General features: G+C 41.8%; 1 protein-coding gene and 1 non-coding gene across 5 annotated transcripts in view; one reads left to right on the top strand and one right to left on the bottom strand.

Annotated features, from left to right (window-relative positions):
* Positions 1 to 4029: 4029 nt before the first annotated feature.
* Positions 4030 to 17659, top strand: part of ABCG2 (ATP binding cassette subfamily G member 2 (JR blood group)) — a 145852-nt gene continuing 132222 nt past the window's right edge. The window contains exon 1 of one of the 4 annotated variants that reach the window (XM_063705419.1): positions 4030 to 4648. The gene's annotated coding sequence lies outside the window, so the exon portion shown is untranslated. The remainder of the gene's footprint in view (positions 4649 to 17659) is intronic. The other 3 variants (XM_063705418.1, XM_063705420.1, XM_063705421.1) reach the window with 3 other exon arrangements.
* LOC115934398 (U6 spliceosomal RNA) lies at positions 8776 to 8879 on the bottom strand. The gene has a single exon (XR_004070207.2). It is a non-coding gene; the product is annotated as a U6 spliceosomal RNA (small nuclear RNA).

Genomic DNA, 17659 nt, shown 5'->3' with positions numbered 1-17659 from the left:
GATGCAAGAATGGTTCAACATATGCAAATCAATTAATGTGATAAGTCATATCAACAGAATGAAGGGCAAAAAACATAAGATCATTTCAATTGATGCTGAAAGAGGATTTGATAAAATTTAACATTCCTTCATGATAAACTCCCCCAAAAAAATGGGTATAGAAGAAACATATCTCAACATAATATAAGCCATATATGACAGACCCAGAGTTAGCATCACACTGAATGGGAAAAATACTGAAAGCTTTTCCTCTAAGATCTGAAACACGACAAGAATGTCCAATTTCACCACTGTTATTCAATGAAGTACTGGAAGTCCTAGCTGGAACAATCAGATGAGAGAAAGAAAGAAAGGGCATCCATATTGGAAAGGAAGGAGTTAAATTATCCTTGTTTGCAGATGATATGATCTTACATTTGGAAAAACTAAAAACTCCAGCAAAAACCTGTTAGAACTGATAAACAAATTCAGTAATGTTGCAGGATACAAAATCAACATACAAAAATCATTAGCATGTCTATATGCCAACAGCAAACAACCTAAAAATGAAATTTAAAAAGTATTACCATTCACAATAGCTACAGATACAATAAAATACCTAGGAATTAACCAAAGAAATGAAAGATCTCTACAACGAAAACCATAAAATATTGATGCAAGAAATTGAAAAGGATACAAAAAAGGGAAAGATATTCCATGTTCATGGATTCAAAGAATCATTATGGTTAAAATGTCCATACTACCCAAAGCAATCTACAGATTCAATGCAATCCCTATCAAAATACCAAGACATTCTTCATAGAAATAGAAAAAAAATGAATCCTAAAATTTATATAGACCCACAAAAGACCCAGAATATCCAAAGCTATCCTAAGCAAAAAGAACAAAACTGGAGGAATCACACTGACTTCAAATTATACTACAGAGCTATAGTAACCAAAACATCATGATACTGGCATAAAAACAGAAAAACAGACACATAGACCAGTGGAACAGAATAGAGAACCCAGAAACAAATCCATACACCTATGGTGCACTCATTTTTGATAAAGGTGCCAAGAAGATACAGAGGGTAATGGACAGTCTCTTCAATAAATGGTGTGGGGAAAACTGGATATCTGTATGCAGAAGAATGAAACTAGACCCCTATCTCTTACCATATACAAAAATCAAATCAAAATGGATTAAAGACCTCAAACTATGAATCTATCAAAAGAAAACTTTGAGGAAACTCTCCAGGACATTGGACTGGGCAAAGATTTCTTGAATAATACCCCAGAAGCACAGGCAACCAAAGCAAAAATGGACAGATGGGACCATATCAAATTTAAAAGCTTCTGTACAGCAAAGGAAACAATCCACAAAGTGAAGAGATGACCCACAGAATGGGAGAAAATATCTGTAAACTATCCATTTGACATGGAATAAATAACCAGAATATACAAGGAGCTCAAACAACTCTATAGGAAAAATATCTAATAGCCTAAGTATAAAATGGGTGAAAGATTTGAATAGACATTTCTCAAAAGAAGACGTACAAATGGCAAACAGGTATATGAAAAAGCTCTCAATATCACTGATCATCAGAGAAATGCAAATCAAAACTACAATGAGATATCATCTCACCCCAGTTAAACTGGCTTTTATCTAAAAGACAGTCAATAATAAATGCTGGTGAGGAAAGAGAAAAGAAAGCCCTCATACACTGTTGGTGGGAACATAAATTAGTACATCCACTATGGAGAACAGTTTGGAGGTTTCTCAAAAAACTAAAAGTAGAGATACTATATGATCCAGCAATCCCACTCCTAGGTATAAATCTAAAAGAAAAGAAATCTGTATATTGAAGAGATATCTGCATTGCTATGTTTGTTGCAGCTGTATTCCCAGTAGCCAATATTTGGAAGCAACCCAAGTATCCATCAACAGACAAATGGATAAAGAAAATGTGGTACATATACACAGTGGAGTGCTATTCAGCCATGAAAAAGAATGGGATCTGGCCAGGTGCAGTGGCTCATGCCTGTAATCCCAGCACTTTGGGGGCCGATGTGGGCGGATCACGAATTCAGGAGACTGAGACCATCCTGGCTAACGCAGTGAAACCCCGTCTCTACTAAAAATACCCACATGGTGGTGGGTGCCTGTAGTCCCAGCTACTTGGGAGGCTGAGGCAGGAGAATGGCATGAACTCGGAAGGCGGAGCTTGCAGTGAGCTGAGCTTGCACCACTGCACTCCAGCCTGGGTGACAGAGCAAGACTGTCTCAAAAAAAAAAAAAAAAAGAAGAATGAGATCCTATCATTTGCAACAATACAGATGGAACTGAAGGTAATTATGTTAAGTGAAACAAGCCAAGCACAGAGACACAAACGTAACATGTTCTTACTTATTTGTGGGAGCTAAAAATTAAAACAATTGAACTCATAGAGATAGAGAGTGGAAGAATGGTTACCAGAGGCTGGGAAAAGTATTGGGGAGGTGGGGGGAAGTGGGATGGTTCATGGGTACAAAAAATAATTAGAAAAAATAATTAAGACCTAGTATTTGCTAGCACGATAATGTAACTATAGTCAAAAATAATTGTCCACTTAAAAATAACAAAAACACATTAGTCACATGTGGTGGCACACACCTGTAATCCCAGCTACTTGGGAGGCTGAGGCAGGAGGATTGCTTGAACCCTGGAGGCGGAGGTTGCAGTGAGCTGAGATCATACTGCTGCACTCCAGCCTGGGCATTAGAGTGAGACCCCATCTCAAAAAATAAATAAATAAAATGGAAAAAGTATAATTGGATTGCTTATAATACAAAGGATAAATGTTTGAGGTGGCGGATACCCCATTTACCCTGATGAGATTACTACACATTGTATGCCTGTATGAAAATATCTCATGTACCCCATAAATATATACACCTACTATGTACCTACAAGAACTAAAAATTTAAAATTAAACAGAAAAATAAACCCCTGACGGAGTTATTGCTTAGTGATTACAGAGTATCTGTTTGGGGTGACAAAAAAGTCTTGGAAACAGTGACGGTGACACAACATTGTGAATGTAATTAATGCTACTGACTTGAACTCTTAAAATGTTTCAAATGGCTAATTTTATGTTATACATATTTTACCATATTAAAATAAATTTATAAAAATAGATAAATGGAATTTCTTAACAACTTCAAGATTTTTTAAACGTTCATTTCATTTCAATAAATATTTACAAAATGCCTAATTTGTCCTAGGTACTGCACAACACAGTGAATAATCAGGATAGTGACTTAAATATAAACAGAACTTAACAGCAAGACATTCAGTAATCGGTATTTTGTGAATCTCATGAAATTTATCATGACAACTCTGTAAGGAAGGTATTATTGTTATCACTATTTTATTGTTGGGGAAGGCTTGGATTAAGAAGCTTTTCAAGGCCAGTAAACAGTGGAATTAGAAGCACTTAATAAATGTCATATTTTTTCTTTCGACATCTATCATGTTTTCAGAATATGAAACGCCTATTTAACTCCAGCCTGGGTGACAAAGTGAGATCTTGCCTCAGAAAAAAAAAGAAAAAAAAAAAAAAAAAAAAGCCAGGTTTGGTGGTTCATGCCTGTGATCCCAACACTTTGGGAGGCTGAGGTGGGAGGATTGCTGGAGGCCAGGAGTTCGAGACCACCCTGGCCAATATAACAAGACCCTGTCTCTATTTAAAATACACACACACACACACACACACACAGAGAGAGAGAGAGAGAGAGAGAGAGAGAGAAATGCCTAGTTAGCACAGTCTTGACTTCCTATTTCACTTTTGGTTTAGGAAAGAATAACATGAAAAGTATAGCATGCTCCAAATATACAGCTTCTCGGTCCTCTTTAGATCTCTGGTGGGCCTTTGCATTGAAACCTAACTCTTTGTTTTGGTTTAATTCGCTTCCTTTTCAAATTATGTCATAGTCCTGCTTGGTTGTTTTTTTGTGTGTGCTAGAAGGCAGGGCCTGTGAGAGGAGACCCTCAGTTACATCAGGGTTAAAAAAGCACAGGAAGTTTACGCACAGAGCAAAGCCATTTGCTAGAATTGGTTTTTATCCTTCCGTTTCGAAAATAAAGTTGCTGTTTGTGTTGGAGATGCTGTCATCAGAATTCCGCGGCACAAAGAGAAAGATAAAAAAATATCTCTCTGACATGTAACTTTCCCCCTTCTTCTAGCCCCTTGCTAGGAATGCCAGAAGAGGATCCCACGCTGACTGGAACCATTAGGTCTTTTGTTTGAATCCCAGTGATCGAGAAAGAAATGTGGTTCATAATCAGCTAGTAGTGGAGAAAAAAGGAACCCAAGGAGATAGGAGAGCTGTTAATTTCACTCGGGACATTTCCTCGAGGCTAGTTTACTCGGAAAGCCTCAATGTTCCCTGGTAGCTGCAGGATCTACTTTGGGGGCTGCCAAGTTTCCTCTCTCATTCTTTCTCCTGCCCCAAGAGCAGGCAGGAAGGAAAGTTCCTGGACTAATACTCGTCTGTTTAGTAGGCGTGGGTCCTGGTTGAAGTCTCTCTAGGAAAACTCGTAAGTGTAGAAATCTTCTTCGTATTACCACTGTCTCTGCACTGAGATTTGGGCTGCTTTGCTTCCAGCGTCACACATCATAACTGAGGTGAGTTGTTTGTTTTTGTTTTTTCCAATTTTCATACTTCGTAGAAAATCTTGATTCTTTTTTGATATGTGCTTTAACAAATGTGTCACTTAAATTGGTACTTCTCATACACTAACTTGCATATGTATCACCTGGAGATCTTGCTGAAAGGCAGGCTCTGCAGAACTCAGGGTGCCTGGGTTGGGCCTCTGATTCTGCACATCTCAGCTGACCTCTATGGACCACACTTTGAGTAAAAAGGGCTCAAACTCTGTCAGTTTTTTGCATTTCTGGAAGGGGTTGGGCATTCTAGGCAGGATAAGGGTATTTGGCTGAACACATGATTTATGTTGAGCACCTGAGAAGACAATCAGACAACATCCTTTTCCTGGTTGTACCTACTTTGATGGCTATCTCTGTGCTTTGGAGTTTCTGTTAAGCAGATCCTAGGTGTGGTAAGCCAGATTACTCCTAAGTGAGAGAGGATGTTGGGCTTCTCCTTAGATTATATAGGCCACTTGGAGCAGAGCCAGAAATCCTTTTGTAATTTTTGTATTAACTGCCTATATCATGCCTCATCTGGTGTGGCTGGTGGTCACTTTGAACATTTCAGCTTAAATTAAAAATATGGCCGGGTGTGGCGACAGTGCGAGACTCTGTCTCAAAAAAATATATATATATATGGCCAGGTGCGGTGTAATCATGCCTGTAATCCCAGCATTTTGGGAGACCGAGGCGAGTGGATCATCTGAGGTCAGGAGTTCGAGACAAGCCTGGCCAACATGGTGAAACCCTGTCTTTACTAAAAATACAACAATTAGCTGGGCGTGGTGTCACACGCCTGTAATCCCAGCTACGTGGAAGGCTGAGGCAGGAGAATCGCTTAAACCCAGGAGGCATCATTTGCAGTGAGCTAAGACCGCGCCATCGTACTCCAGCCTGGGTGACAAGAGCGAAACTCTGTCTCTAATAATAGTAATAATAATAATAATAATAATAATGCATGCTAGAAAAAATAGCTGATTTCTTTCTCCTGTCATTCAGAATTGAAGATTATAAGGCATATGAATCTATTACATTGTTGAAAATCAGTTTGCGTAGGGAATAGAATGTATTTTATCCTCCTGTAACAGGCCTGGTAGTGTTCTTTAAATTCAGTATGTTCCTTGTCCCAAACAATTTACAGTTATCTGAAAGTTGCCTTTAACCCAAAAGAAACAAGCCAAGAGGAAAAAAGAGAATGGCGAGGAAATATACCTATTGTGTCCCCAGTTGAGGGGAGAAAAAAGCAATGGGAAAAAAGTGGGGAGAAAAGGAGAATGGTGGCCAGGAGTTGACAGGAGACACAGCTTCACAAAATGAATAAAAGGAACCCTAGCCTGGAAATAGAATCTTTCCCACACATGCATGGGCGTTCTCCTAGAGTAGAAGCTTGTATCTTTCTTAGTTGGAAAAATGTGACAGAGACAGAGTAGGTAGGTTGTAAATTTTGTTGTTCTATTTTTTTATAGAAACGGGATCTCATTATGTTGCCCAGGCTGGTCTCGAATTCCTGGGCTCATGCGATCCTCCCATCTCAGCCTCCTAAAGTGCTGGGATTACAGGTGTGAGCCACTGTGTCCAGCCAATTTTGTTGTTCTAGTGAAGATGCTGAAGCCATTTGTCATAAATCAAGGAAGGGCTATACAAGTGATAGTCAGAGGAGTGTGCAGGCCTGGTGAGGCCTGGTATGAACACATGGAACTGTGTCCAGAGTCGGTTCCTTCCGGTGGGTTCTTGGTCTTGCTGACTTCAAGAAAGAAGCTGCAAACCTTCGCAGCAAGTGTTATGGCTTACAAAGGTAGTGCGGACCCAGAGTGAGCAGCAGCAAGATTTATTATGAAGGGCGAAAGAACAAAGCTTTCACAGTGTGGAAGGGGACCCAAGTGGTTGCCACTGCTGGCTCGAGTGGCCAGCTTTTATTCCCTTATTTGGCCCTGCCCATGTCCTGCTGATTGGTCCCTTTTACAGAGTGCTTATTGGTCCATTTTTACAGACTGCTGATTGGTGCGTTTACAATCCTTTAGCTAGACAGAGTGCTGATTGGTGCATTTTTACAGAGTGCTGATTGGTGCATTTACAATCCTTTAGCTAGACACAGAGCGCTGATTGGTGCATTTACAATCCTTTAGCTAGACACAGAGTGCTGATTGGTGTGTTTTTACAGAGTGCTGATTGGTGCATTTACAATCCTTTAGCTAGACACAGAGTGCTGATTGGTGCGTTTACAATCCTCTAGCTAGACAGAAAAGTTCTCCAAGTCCCCACTTGACCCAGGAAGTCCAGCTGGCTTCACCTTTCAGAACCACTGCCAGACAGACAGGAATCGCTTCTGTTTGAACTAAGTTTCAAATAACATTCCCTTCTACTATGGTCTGTAATCAGAGGTTATGAAAAACCATACCCTTGTAGCATAAGCACTGACTGATCAGAATACAAGATAGTTGTAATCAGCCCACCCAACAGCGGATGGCAGGTAGGCAGTAAGCACGTGTGGGGCTGAGTATCAGCCTAAGCTATCCCGGGTCTGAATTAGACTTTTGGGGGGTAGATTGTAAGGCTGCAGATGACTTTAGAGACATACATTCTGGTTTCTACCATCATCTGCCAACTCTCTGGATCCATTTTCTCGGATGAGGCCATTTCCCTCTCTCTCAAGCCTGGAGTAATCCCTCAGTCCGGCTGTCTACTCCTGCAGCTGATACTGTAGAAAATAGAGTTCCCCTAGGGAACTACAAGACTCAAAATCCCATCTGCTTCCTGAACAGGAGAAGGGAAAGCGCATATATCGTTTTGTGAAGTGTTACAGCAGAAAATGAAACCTGATTACCACATTATCCAACTGTACAAAGCACTGTCCCATACATTATCCCCTTGATTTTTCACAACCTTCCTGGAGGATATGGGTCAAGGAGATTGTAATTTCAACCTCTGAATGGAGAAACGAAGGTCCTGTGAAGCAATTTGCCAAAGGCACACAGCTGGTCTGTGGGTGTGCTGGGATTCAAACTCAACGCTGGTTTGCTCTGAGTTCAGGTGCATCCTGTGCTTTTCTGGCCTCGGCATCTTCTCAAGACCTCTGATGACCTCTTGGTCTGTACAAAGGTTTGTTAACCTTTATGTCATAATTTGCAATCTTTTCATTAAAAATAATCCTATTTCTACTTTGTTTTGGTCAAAATTACTCATGTGTTTGTCTTAAGCTTTGTCTCCATTAAGGTCTTTACTCCCCAGGAAAAAAATATTTGATAATAATGCTTCTCAAACTTTCTCAGGCTTAGATGTCACCTGGAGCTTGCTAAAACTCAAATCCTTGGGCTCCAACTCCAGAGATTCTGCTTCCCTAGGTCAGGCCCCAGGCGTGGGAATTGGCATTCTAATAAGCTCTCAGGTGATTTTAGTGCCACCACTCAGAGATCACACCTTCAAACAAAAGTCACAGCTCCAGTCAATATTTTAAAAGAATACATTTATGGTTTAGCGAGGGGGTATTAGTGTACTTTTGTATATGTATATTATTTATTTATTTTATTTATTTATTTTGAGACAGAGTTTCGCTCTTGTTGGCCAGCTGGAGTACAATGGCGCGATCTCGGCTCACTGCAGCCTCCATCTCCTGGGTTCAAGCAATTCTCCTGTCTTAGCCTCCCTAGTACTGGAATTACAGGTGCCTGCCACCAGGCCTGGCTTATTTTTGTATTTTTAGTAGAGACAGGGTTTCACCATGTTGGCTAGGCAGGCTGGTCTCGAACTGCTGACCTCATGTGATCCACCCGCCTCAGCCTCCCAAAGTGCTGAGATTACAGGAGTGATATTTATTTTTATTTTTTAATTTTTTTTAGACAGAGTGTTGCTGTGTCCCCCAGGCGGGAGTGCAGTGGCATGAACAAGGCTCACTATAGCCTTTACCTCAAGGCTTCCATATCAACCTCCCGAGTAGCTGGGACCACAGGCACGCACCACCACACACAGCGAATTTTTAAATTTTTTGTGGAGGCTGGGTCTTGGTATGTTGCCCAAGCTGGTCTCAAACTCCTGGGCTCAAATGATTCTCTCACCTCAGTCTCCCAGAGTGCTGGGATTACAGGCTTGAGCCATGGCTTTTCTTTTTAAATATAAAATGCTTCACGAATTTTCGTGTCATCCTTGCCCAGGGGCCAAGCTAATCTTCTTTGCATCATTCCAATTTTAGTATATTTGCTGCTAAAAGGAACATGTTAGGATACTGAATAATAGATTATCATGCCAGAATTCCTGGGTTTGAATATTAATGCTATCACATGTGCAAGCTATGAGATCCTGGGAAAGTTAGTCTTCTTATGCCTCAGTTGCCTAATCTATAAAATGAGAATAATAATACTACCTACCTCATAGTGTAGTTGTGAGGATAAAATGAGTTAGCAGTGCAGGACACAGAGTATCTCTGTGAGTTTGCTACGATTATCACTAAGTCTTGCTCAATAATTATACGTTACAATAGAAACACCAACAACAAGATTCACACTGATAGCAAATATTCTTTTTGGTTGTAGGTGTTGCCCCAGGTTTAATCATGGTCAAACATGTTCTTATGTGTGTGAATGTGAGGGACTAATTGTCCTGGGCTGTCAGCTAGCCTGGTTATGTAGGGCTTTCCACATCATTATGAAAGATTGGACTTGACTCTGACAGTGATGAAAAGCCATCAACACAGATTCAAGCTGGGAAGTGCAATCAGAATTGCATTTTAGAAATGTCTCTTGCTGTAGCATAGATGCCAGGTAGGAAGAAAGTGAGGCTGGAGGCAGAAACCTGTTTGAATAGACTGTTGCAATCGTCCCAGAGAGAAATAATAAGACTTAAACTAAGTGATATGGTTTGGCTGTGTCCCCACCCAGATCTCTTTTTGAATTGTAGCTCCCATAATCCCATGTGTTGTGGGAGGGACCCGGTGGGAGATAATTGAATCATGGGGGCAGTTTCCCCCATACTGTTCTCCTGGTAGTGAATAAGTCTCACAAGATCTGATGGTTTTATAAGGGGAAACCCCTTTCACTTGGCTCTCATTTTCTGTCTTCCCTGTCACCATGTAAGATGTGCCTTTTGCCCTCCACCATCATTGTGAAAGGCATGTGGATTCCCCAGCCATGTGGAACTGTGAGTCCATTAAACCTCTTTTTCTTGATAAATTACCCAGTCTTGGGTATGTCTTTATCAGCAGTGTGAGAACGGACTAATACACTAAGGCAGTAGGGTAAAGCACTGAGCAGAGATCCCATCAGGAGCCTGTCATGACTCAAATGATACCATATTAAAATTAAAATGCTCAGCTTATGCTTCCTGTCTACATCAAAGCCCTGTGAGAACTAAGATACAGTCTACCTCCTATGGAGCCCCAGCCCCAGCTCATAGTAGGGTCTTGATAGCTATTTGGTGAATAAATGGGTAAAGAATAGATGAAATCCTGCTGTGGTCTCCAAGGCTCTGTGATCTGGCCCTTGCCCCTTTCTCCAACCTCACCATGCTTCACTCTCCCCATTGTTCTTATCACATTGCCTTCCTCCAAGCCTTTGGAAATGCCAAACTGTGACTTCTAGTGTGGGGGTTGGCAAACTACTGCCTTTGTGACAAATCCTTCCTGCTTATTTTTATAAATAAGTTTTATTGGAACACAGCCACACCCTCTTGTTTATGCATTGTCGACAACTGCTTTAGGGCTATAACGGCAGAGTAGAGGAGTCGTGACACAGCCCATACAATACAGCCTGTGAAGCCCAAAATATTCACTATCTGGCCCTTTACAAAAAAAAGTTTACCAACCCCTGCTGTAACCCTTTGAACTTGCTGTGACCTCTGATTTAAAACTCTACCCTCAATGAAGTTACAGTAATCAAAACAGTGTGGTCCTAACATAAAGACAGACATCCAGATCAATGGAATAGAATAGAAAGCCCTGAAATAAACCCTCACACACGGCCAAGTGGTTTTTGACAAAGGTGCCAAGACCATTCAATGGGAAAAGGACAGTCTTTTCAATAAATGGTGCTGGGGAAACTGGATAGCCACATGCAAAAGAATAACATTGGACCCTTACCTTACACCTTATACAAAAATTATCAAAGACACAAAGAGCTAAAACTGCAAAACTCTTAGAAGATAACATAGGGAAACGCTTCATGACATTGGCTGTGGCAGTGATTTCTTGAGTATGACACCAAAAGCACAGGCAACAAAATAAAAATTAGATAAATTGGACTTCATCAAAATTTACAAAAATTTAAAACTTTTATGCATCAAAGGAGGACACTTTTGGTCCAGTGTGGTGGTGTGCACCTATAGTCCCAGCTATTCTAGAGGCTGAAGCAGGAGGATTGCTTGAGCCCAGGAAGTCGAGGTTGCAGTGAGTCATGATCATGCCACTGCATTCCAGCCCGGGCAACAGAGAGAGACCCTGTTTCAAAAAAAAACAAACAAAAAGGAGGACACTTTTTACTTGTCTTTTATCTTCTGCTTTTTGTTTTCTGTTTTTTGTTTTTGAGACAGGGTCTTACTCCCATTGCCCAGGCTGGGGTGCAGTGGCACCATCTCGGCTCATTTCAGCCTCAACTTCCCCAGCTCAGGTGATCCTCCCACTTTAGCCTCCCTAGGAGCTGGGACTACAGGCACCCACCACCACACCCAGAAAAATTTTGTATTTTTCAGTAGAGAAGGGGTTTTGCTGTGTTGCCCAGGCTGGGCTCAAGTGATCCACCTGCCTTGGCTTCCCAAAGTGCTAGGATTACAGGCATGAGCCACTGTGCCCAGTCTAGACACTTTCAAGAGAGTTAAAAGACAACCCACAGAATGGGAGAAAATTACATATTTGATAATGGCTCCATATCCAGAATATATAAAGAACTCCTACAGCTTAACAACAAAAAATGATTAAAAAGTAGGCAAATAACTTGAATAGACATTTCTTCAAAGAAAATATATAAATGGCTGATAAGCACATGAAAAGATGCTCACCATCACTAGTCACTAGGGAAATACAGGTCAACCCATGATGAGATACCACTTTACCCCAATAAGGATGGCCATTATTTGAAAAAAAAAAAAAGCCTTTCTGGTGGTTCTGACCTCCCCATGTGAACATACCTCTTACAAAAAATCTCCTTCATCCCTCTCCAGATGAGGAAAAGAGGAAATACAAGAAGTGCCTGGTACAGAGCTCCAGTTCCTACTTCAGGGATGTGAAATGCCCAGGATGCTATAATCATCATGATCATTAATCATGCACACACAGTAGTGGTGTGTGTTGGCTGCTTGTATTAGTCCATTCTCACACTGCTATGAAGAAATACCTGAGACTGGGTAATTTATAAAAGAAAGAGGTTTAATTGACTCACAGTTCCACAGGGCTGGGGAGGTCTCAGTAAACTTACAATCATGGCAGAAGGGGAAGCAAACGCATCCTTCTTCACATGGCAGCAGCAAGAAGTGCAGAGTGAGGGGGTGGAAAGGCCCTTATAAAACCATCAGATCTCATGAGAACTCACTGTCACGAGAACAGCATGAAGGTAACTGCCCTCATGATTCAATTACCTCCCACTGGGTCCCTCCTGTGACATGTGGGGATTATGGGAACTACAATTCAAGATAAGATTTGGGTGGGGATACAGCCAAACCATATGATTCCTCACCTGACCCTCCCAAATCTCATGTCCTCACATTTTAAAACACAATCATGCCCTTCCAACAGTCCCCCAAAGTCTTAACTCATTCCAGCATTAACCCAAAAGTCCAAGTCCTAAGTCTTATCTGAGAAAAGGCAAGTCCCTTCCACCTATGAGCCTGTAAAATCAAAAGCAAATTAGCTGCTTCCTATATACAATGGGGATAATGGCATTGGGCAAATACACCCATTCCAAATGGGACAAATTGGCCACAATGAAGGGGCTACAGGCCCATGCAAGTCTGAAATCCAACTGGGCAGTCATTAAACCTTAACATTCCAAAATGATGTCCTTTGATTTCATGTCTCATATGCAAGTCACCCTGATGGAAGAGGTAGGTTCCCATGGCCTTGGGCAGCTCTTCCTCTGTGGCCTTTCAAGGTATAGCCCCCGCTTCCAGCTGCTTTCGTGGTTGGTGTTGAGTGTCTGCAGCTTTTCCGGGTGCACGGGGCAAGCCGTTGGTGGATCTACCATTCTGGGGTCTGGAGGATAGTGGCCCACTTCTCATAGCTCCACTAGGCAGTGCCCCATTGGGGACTCTGTGTGGGGGCTCCAACCCCACATCTCCCTTCCACGCTGCCTGTATTAGTCCATTTTCACACTGCTGATAAAGACATACCCGAAACTGGGCAATTTACAAAGGCAAGAGGTTCAATGGCAAACTCACAGTTCCACGTGGCTGGGGGAGCCTCAATCATGGCAGAAGGCCAGGAGTAGCAAGTCACATCTTATGTGGATGGTGGCAGGCAAAGAGAGAGCTTGTGCAGGGAAACTTCTATTTTTTTTAAACCCTCAAATCTCATGAGACTCATTCACTATCATGAGAACAGTGGCCCACGATTCAATGACCTCCCACCAGGTCCCTCCCACAACATGTGGGAATTCAAGATGAGATTTGGGTGGGGACAGAGCCAAACCATATCACTGCCCTAGCAGAGGTTCTCCATGAAGGCTCTGTCCCAGAAGCAGACTTCTGTCTGGACATCCAGGCATTTCCATACTTCCATATATTTCCTCTGAAATGTAGGTGGAGGTTCCCAGACTCAATTCTTGACTTCTGCACACCTGCAGGCCCAACACCATATGGAAGCTGCCAAGGCTTTGGGGGGCTTACACCCACTGAGGCAATGGCCTGAGCTATACATTGGCCCCTTTAGCCACAGATGGAGTGGCTGGGATGCAGGGCACCAAGTCCCAAGGTTGCACACAGCAAGAGGGCCCTGGACCTAGCCCAGGAAACCATTTTTCCCTCCTAGTCTTCAGGGACTGTGATGGGTTGGGCTGCTGTGAAGGTCTCCGACATGTCCTAGAGACATTTTCTCCGTTGTCTTGGTGATTAACATTCAGCTCCTTGTTACTTATGCAAATTTCTTCAGTGTGCTTGAATTTCTCCCCAGAATAAGGGTTTTCTTTTCTATTGCATCGTCAGGCTGCAAATTTTCCAAACTTTTATGCTCTGCTTCCTCTTGAATGCTTTGCTGCTTAAAAATTTCTTCCACCAGATACCCTAAATCATCTCTCTCAAGTTCAAAGTTCCACAGATCTCTAGGGCAGGGACAAAATGCCACCAGTCTTGTTGCACAGCAAGAGTGACCTTTACTCCAGTTCCCAAGAAGTTCCTCATCTCCATCTGAGACCACCTCAGCCTGGACTTTATTGTCCATATCACTATCAGCATTTTGGTCAAAACCATTTAACAAGTCTCCAGGAAGTTCCAAACTTTCCCACATCCTCCTGTCTTCTAAGCCCTCCAAGTCTCTAGGAAATTCCAAACTTTCCCACATTTTCCTGTCTTCTTCTGAGCCCTCCAAACTGTTCCAATCTCTGCCTGTTACCCAGTTCCAAAGTCGTTTCTACATTTTTGGGTATCCTTATAGCAGCAACCCACTCTCTGTGGTACCAATTTACTGTGTTAGTCCGTTCTCATGCTGCTATGAAAAAATACCTGAGACTGAGTAGTTTATTTTTATTTTATTTATTTATTTATTTTGAGACACAGTTTCACTCTGTTGCCTAGGCTGGAGTGCAGTGGCATGATCTCAGCTCACTACAACCTCTGCCTCCCAGGTTCAAGCGATTCTTGTACCTCAGCCTCCCTAGTAGCTGGGATTACAGGTCCACACTAACACACCTGTCTAATTTTTGTATTATTAGTAGAGATGGAGTTTCACCATGTTGGCCAATCTGATCTTGAACTCCTGACCTCAAGTGATCCGCCCACCTTGGCCTCCCAAAGTGCTTGGATTACAGGCTTGGGCCACTGTACCCAGCCAGAGACTGGGTAATTTATAAACGGAAGAGGTTTAATGGACTCACAGTTCTACAGGGCTGGAGAAGCCTCAGGAAGCTTACAATCATGGCAGAAGGGGAAGCAAACATGTCCTTCTTCACATGGTATCAGGAAGCAGAAGTGCTGAGCAAAGAGGGGTGGGAAAGTGCCTTATAAAACCATCAGATCTCATGAGAACTTACCATCACAAGAACAGCATGAGGGTAACCGCCCACATGATTCAATTACCTCCCACCAGGTCCTTCCCATGACACATGGGGATTATGGAAACAACAATTCAAGATGAGATTTGGGTAGGGATATAGCCAAATCATATCACTGCTCTACCATTCTCTGTCAGCCTACAGGAGGCAAAGCAAGGCTGACAGAAGGATGCTCCTTCAGGAGGAAGCAGCAGTAAAAGCACTTTGAATCAAGATAAATGGGAAGCCACCCCAATAAACACATTTTAGATATTTTAGAAAAAGAAAGAAATACACACACGAATTGAAAATAACAATTGTTGGCAAGAATGTGGAGAGATTGGAACTCCTGTGCACTGTTGGTGGAATGTAAAATGGTGTAGCTACTGTGGAGAACAGTATGGTGCTTCCTCAAAAAACTAACCATAGAATTACCATACAATCCCACAATTCCACTTCTAGATATATACCCAAAAGAACTGAAAGCAGGGCCTCAGACAGATGTTTATACATCCATATACATAACAGCGTTATTTACAACAGCCCAAAGTGGAAGCAACCCTAATGTTCATCATCTGTTGAATGAACAAACAAAATGTGGTATACACAGAGAATGGAGGATTATGCAGCCTCAAAAGGGATGAAAATTCTGACTGCAGCATGAATGAACCTTGAAGACATTATGCTAAGAGAAATAAGGACAAATACTACATGATTCCACTTGTATTAGGTACGGAGGGTAGTCAAATTCATAGAGACAGAAAGTAGAATGGTTGCCACTGAGGACAGGGTGGAGTGAAGAGTTGTTTAATGGGCAAGAAGTTTCAGTTTGGAAGATGAAAGAAGTTCTAGAGATGGATGGTAGTGATGGTTGCACAGCAATGAATATACTTAATGCCATAAAACAGTACACTTAAAAACTATTTGAGCCTGTAATCCCAGCACTTTGGGAGGCCGAGGCGGGTGGATCACGAGGTCAGGAGATCGAGACCATCCTGGCTAACATGGTGAAACCCCATCTCTACTAAAAATACAAAAAAAATAGCCAGGCGTGGCGGTGTGCACCTGTAGTCCCAGCTGCTGGGGAGGCTGAGACAGGAGAATGGCGTGAACCTGGGAGGCGGAGCTTGCAGTGAGCGGAGATCGTGCCATTGCACTCCAGCCTGGGTGACAGAGCAAGACTCGGTCTCAAAAAAAAAAAAAAAAAAAAAAAAAAAATTGGTACATTTTAATATTATGAATATTTTACCACAGTAGAGGAAAATAAAACAACTCTGCCCTCAGGTATTTGCATGTCTGCCTCCTACTTATTCTTCAGTTTTCTGCTTAAATAGCCTGTCCTCAGGGAAGCCTCTCCTATTGCTCTATGTAATTTCCTTGTAGAACATATCACTATCTGAAATTACCTTTTTTATACGTGCTATCATCTGTCTTCTCCATTGGAATGTAAGCTTTTCGAGCATAAGATCTTTGCTTGATTCAAAGCTGTATCCTAACACTTCGTTTTTGTCACATGGTAGCTATTCAGTGAATACTTGCGGAATAGTGTACTGAGAAAAAAGAAAGGGCTCCACCTGGAGGTTGTATTAGTAAATGTACTCTGTGGGAATTTTAAATGTACAATACTCAAAAGTAAAAATCAAACTGAACATTTAACTTCAAAACAGTATTAGCCGTGATAGTGGAGTGAGAAGTCATGAAGAAAAGTGTACAAGCACCTCTGTGTAAAATATTTCCCTTTTCACATCAACTCCCTGCTTAGGTTCCCAATTCCCAGGACCTCAGCAGTTGCCGTATTTCCTTTCTATGTATCGCCTGTTCATTTACCTACCGTCAATGGCTGCTTTGGTGCTACAATGCCAATATAGAGTGATTGGAAAAAGACTGCATGGCCCACAGGCCTAAAATATTCACTATCTGGCCTTTTACAGAAAAAGTTTACCAACCAACCAATGACGTAGGTAAAGATAATAGACTAGAGATATTGTCTACTCTTCTCTGAGAACTTTCGTGATAGTCATTCAAGTCAATCAAGAAATGTTTATTGGGATTGGAGACTATTATTCTAAGTAACTCAGAAATGGAAAACCGAACATTGCATGTGCGTACGTTCTCACTCATAAGTAGGGGCTAAACTATCACGATGCAAAGGCTTAACAGTGGACTTTGGGGACTCAGGGGAAAGGGTGGGAAGGGGGTGAGGGATAAAAGATTGCAAATTGGGTTCAGTGTGTACTGCTTCGGTGATGGGTACACCAAAACTTCACAAATCACCACCAAAGAACTTACTCATGTAACCAAATACCAACTGTTCCCCAAATCTTAGGGAAATAAAAAATTAATTAAAAAACAAGAGAAATGTTTACTGAGTTCCTACTATGTTTCCAGCACTGCGTTAGTCACTGGGGATAGAACAGTGAATGAAATAGAAATCCCTGCTCTTACAAAGCTCTCTTTCTAGAGGGAGGAGGACAAATAATAAAAAATAAACAAATAAATAATGTATGTTAGATGGTGAGAAGGGTTACAGACAGATGCATAGTAAGAAGTAATCAGGAAGGCAAAGAAAGGTTTTGCAATTTTAAACAGAGTGGTTGGGGTAGGCCTTGTTAAGAGGTTGACATTTGAGCAAATCTTTGAAGAAAGACTGAGAGGGAATGAAGAGACCATCTGGGAGGAAAGTATTTCAGGTAGAGGGAATGGAGGCAGGAACATGTCTAGCATGCTAGAGAAACACCTGGGAGACCAGTGAGGATAGCAGAAACATCTTACCCAGGTTCTCACACTCGTGTGTTCCTTTTTTTTTTTTTTTTAATTTTTAGAAACA

This window comes from Gorilla gorilla, chromosome 3, assembly GCF_029281585.2.
Source record: "Gorilla gorilla gorilla isolate KB3781 chromosome 3, NHGRI_mGorGor1-v2.1_pri, whole genome shotgun sequence".
NCBI classification, from domain to species: Eukaryota; Metazoa; Chordata; class Mammalia; order Primates; family Hominidae; genus Gorilla; species Gorilla gorilla.
This window is presented reverse-complemented; position numbering and strand designations above follow the sequence as displayed.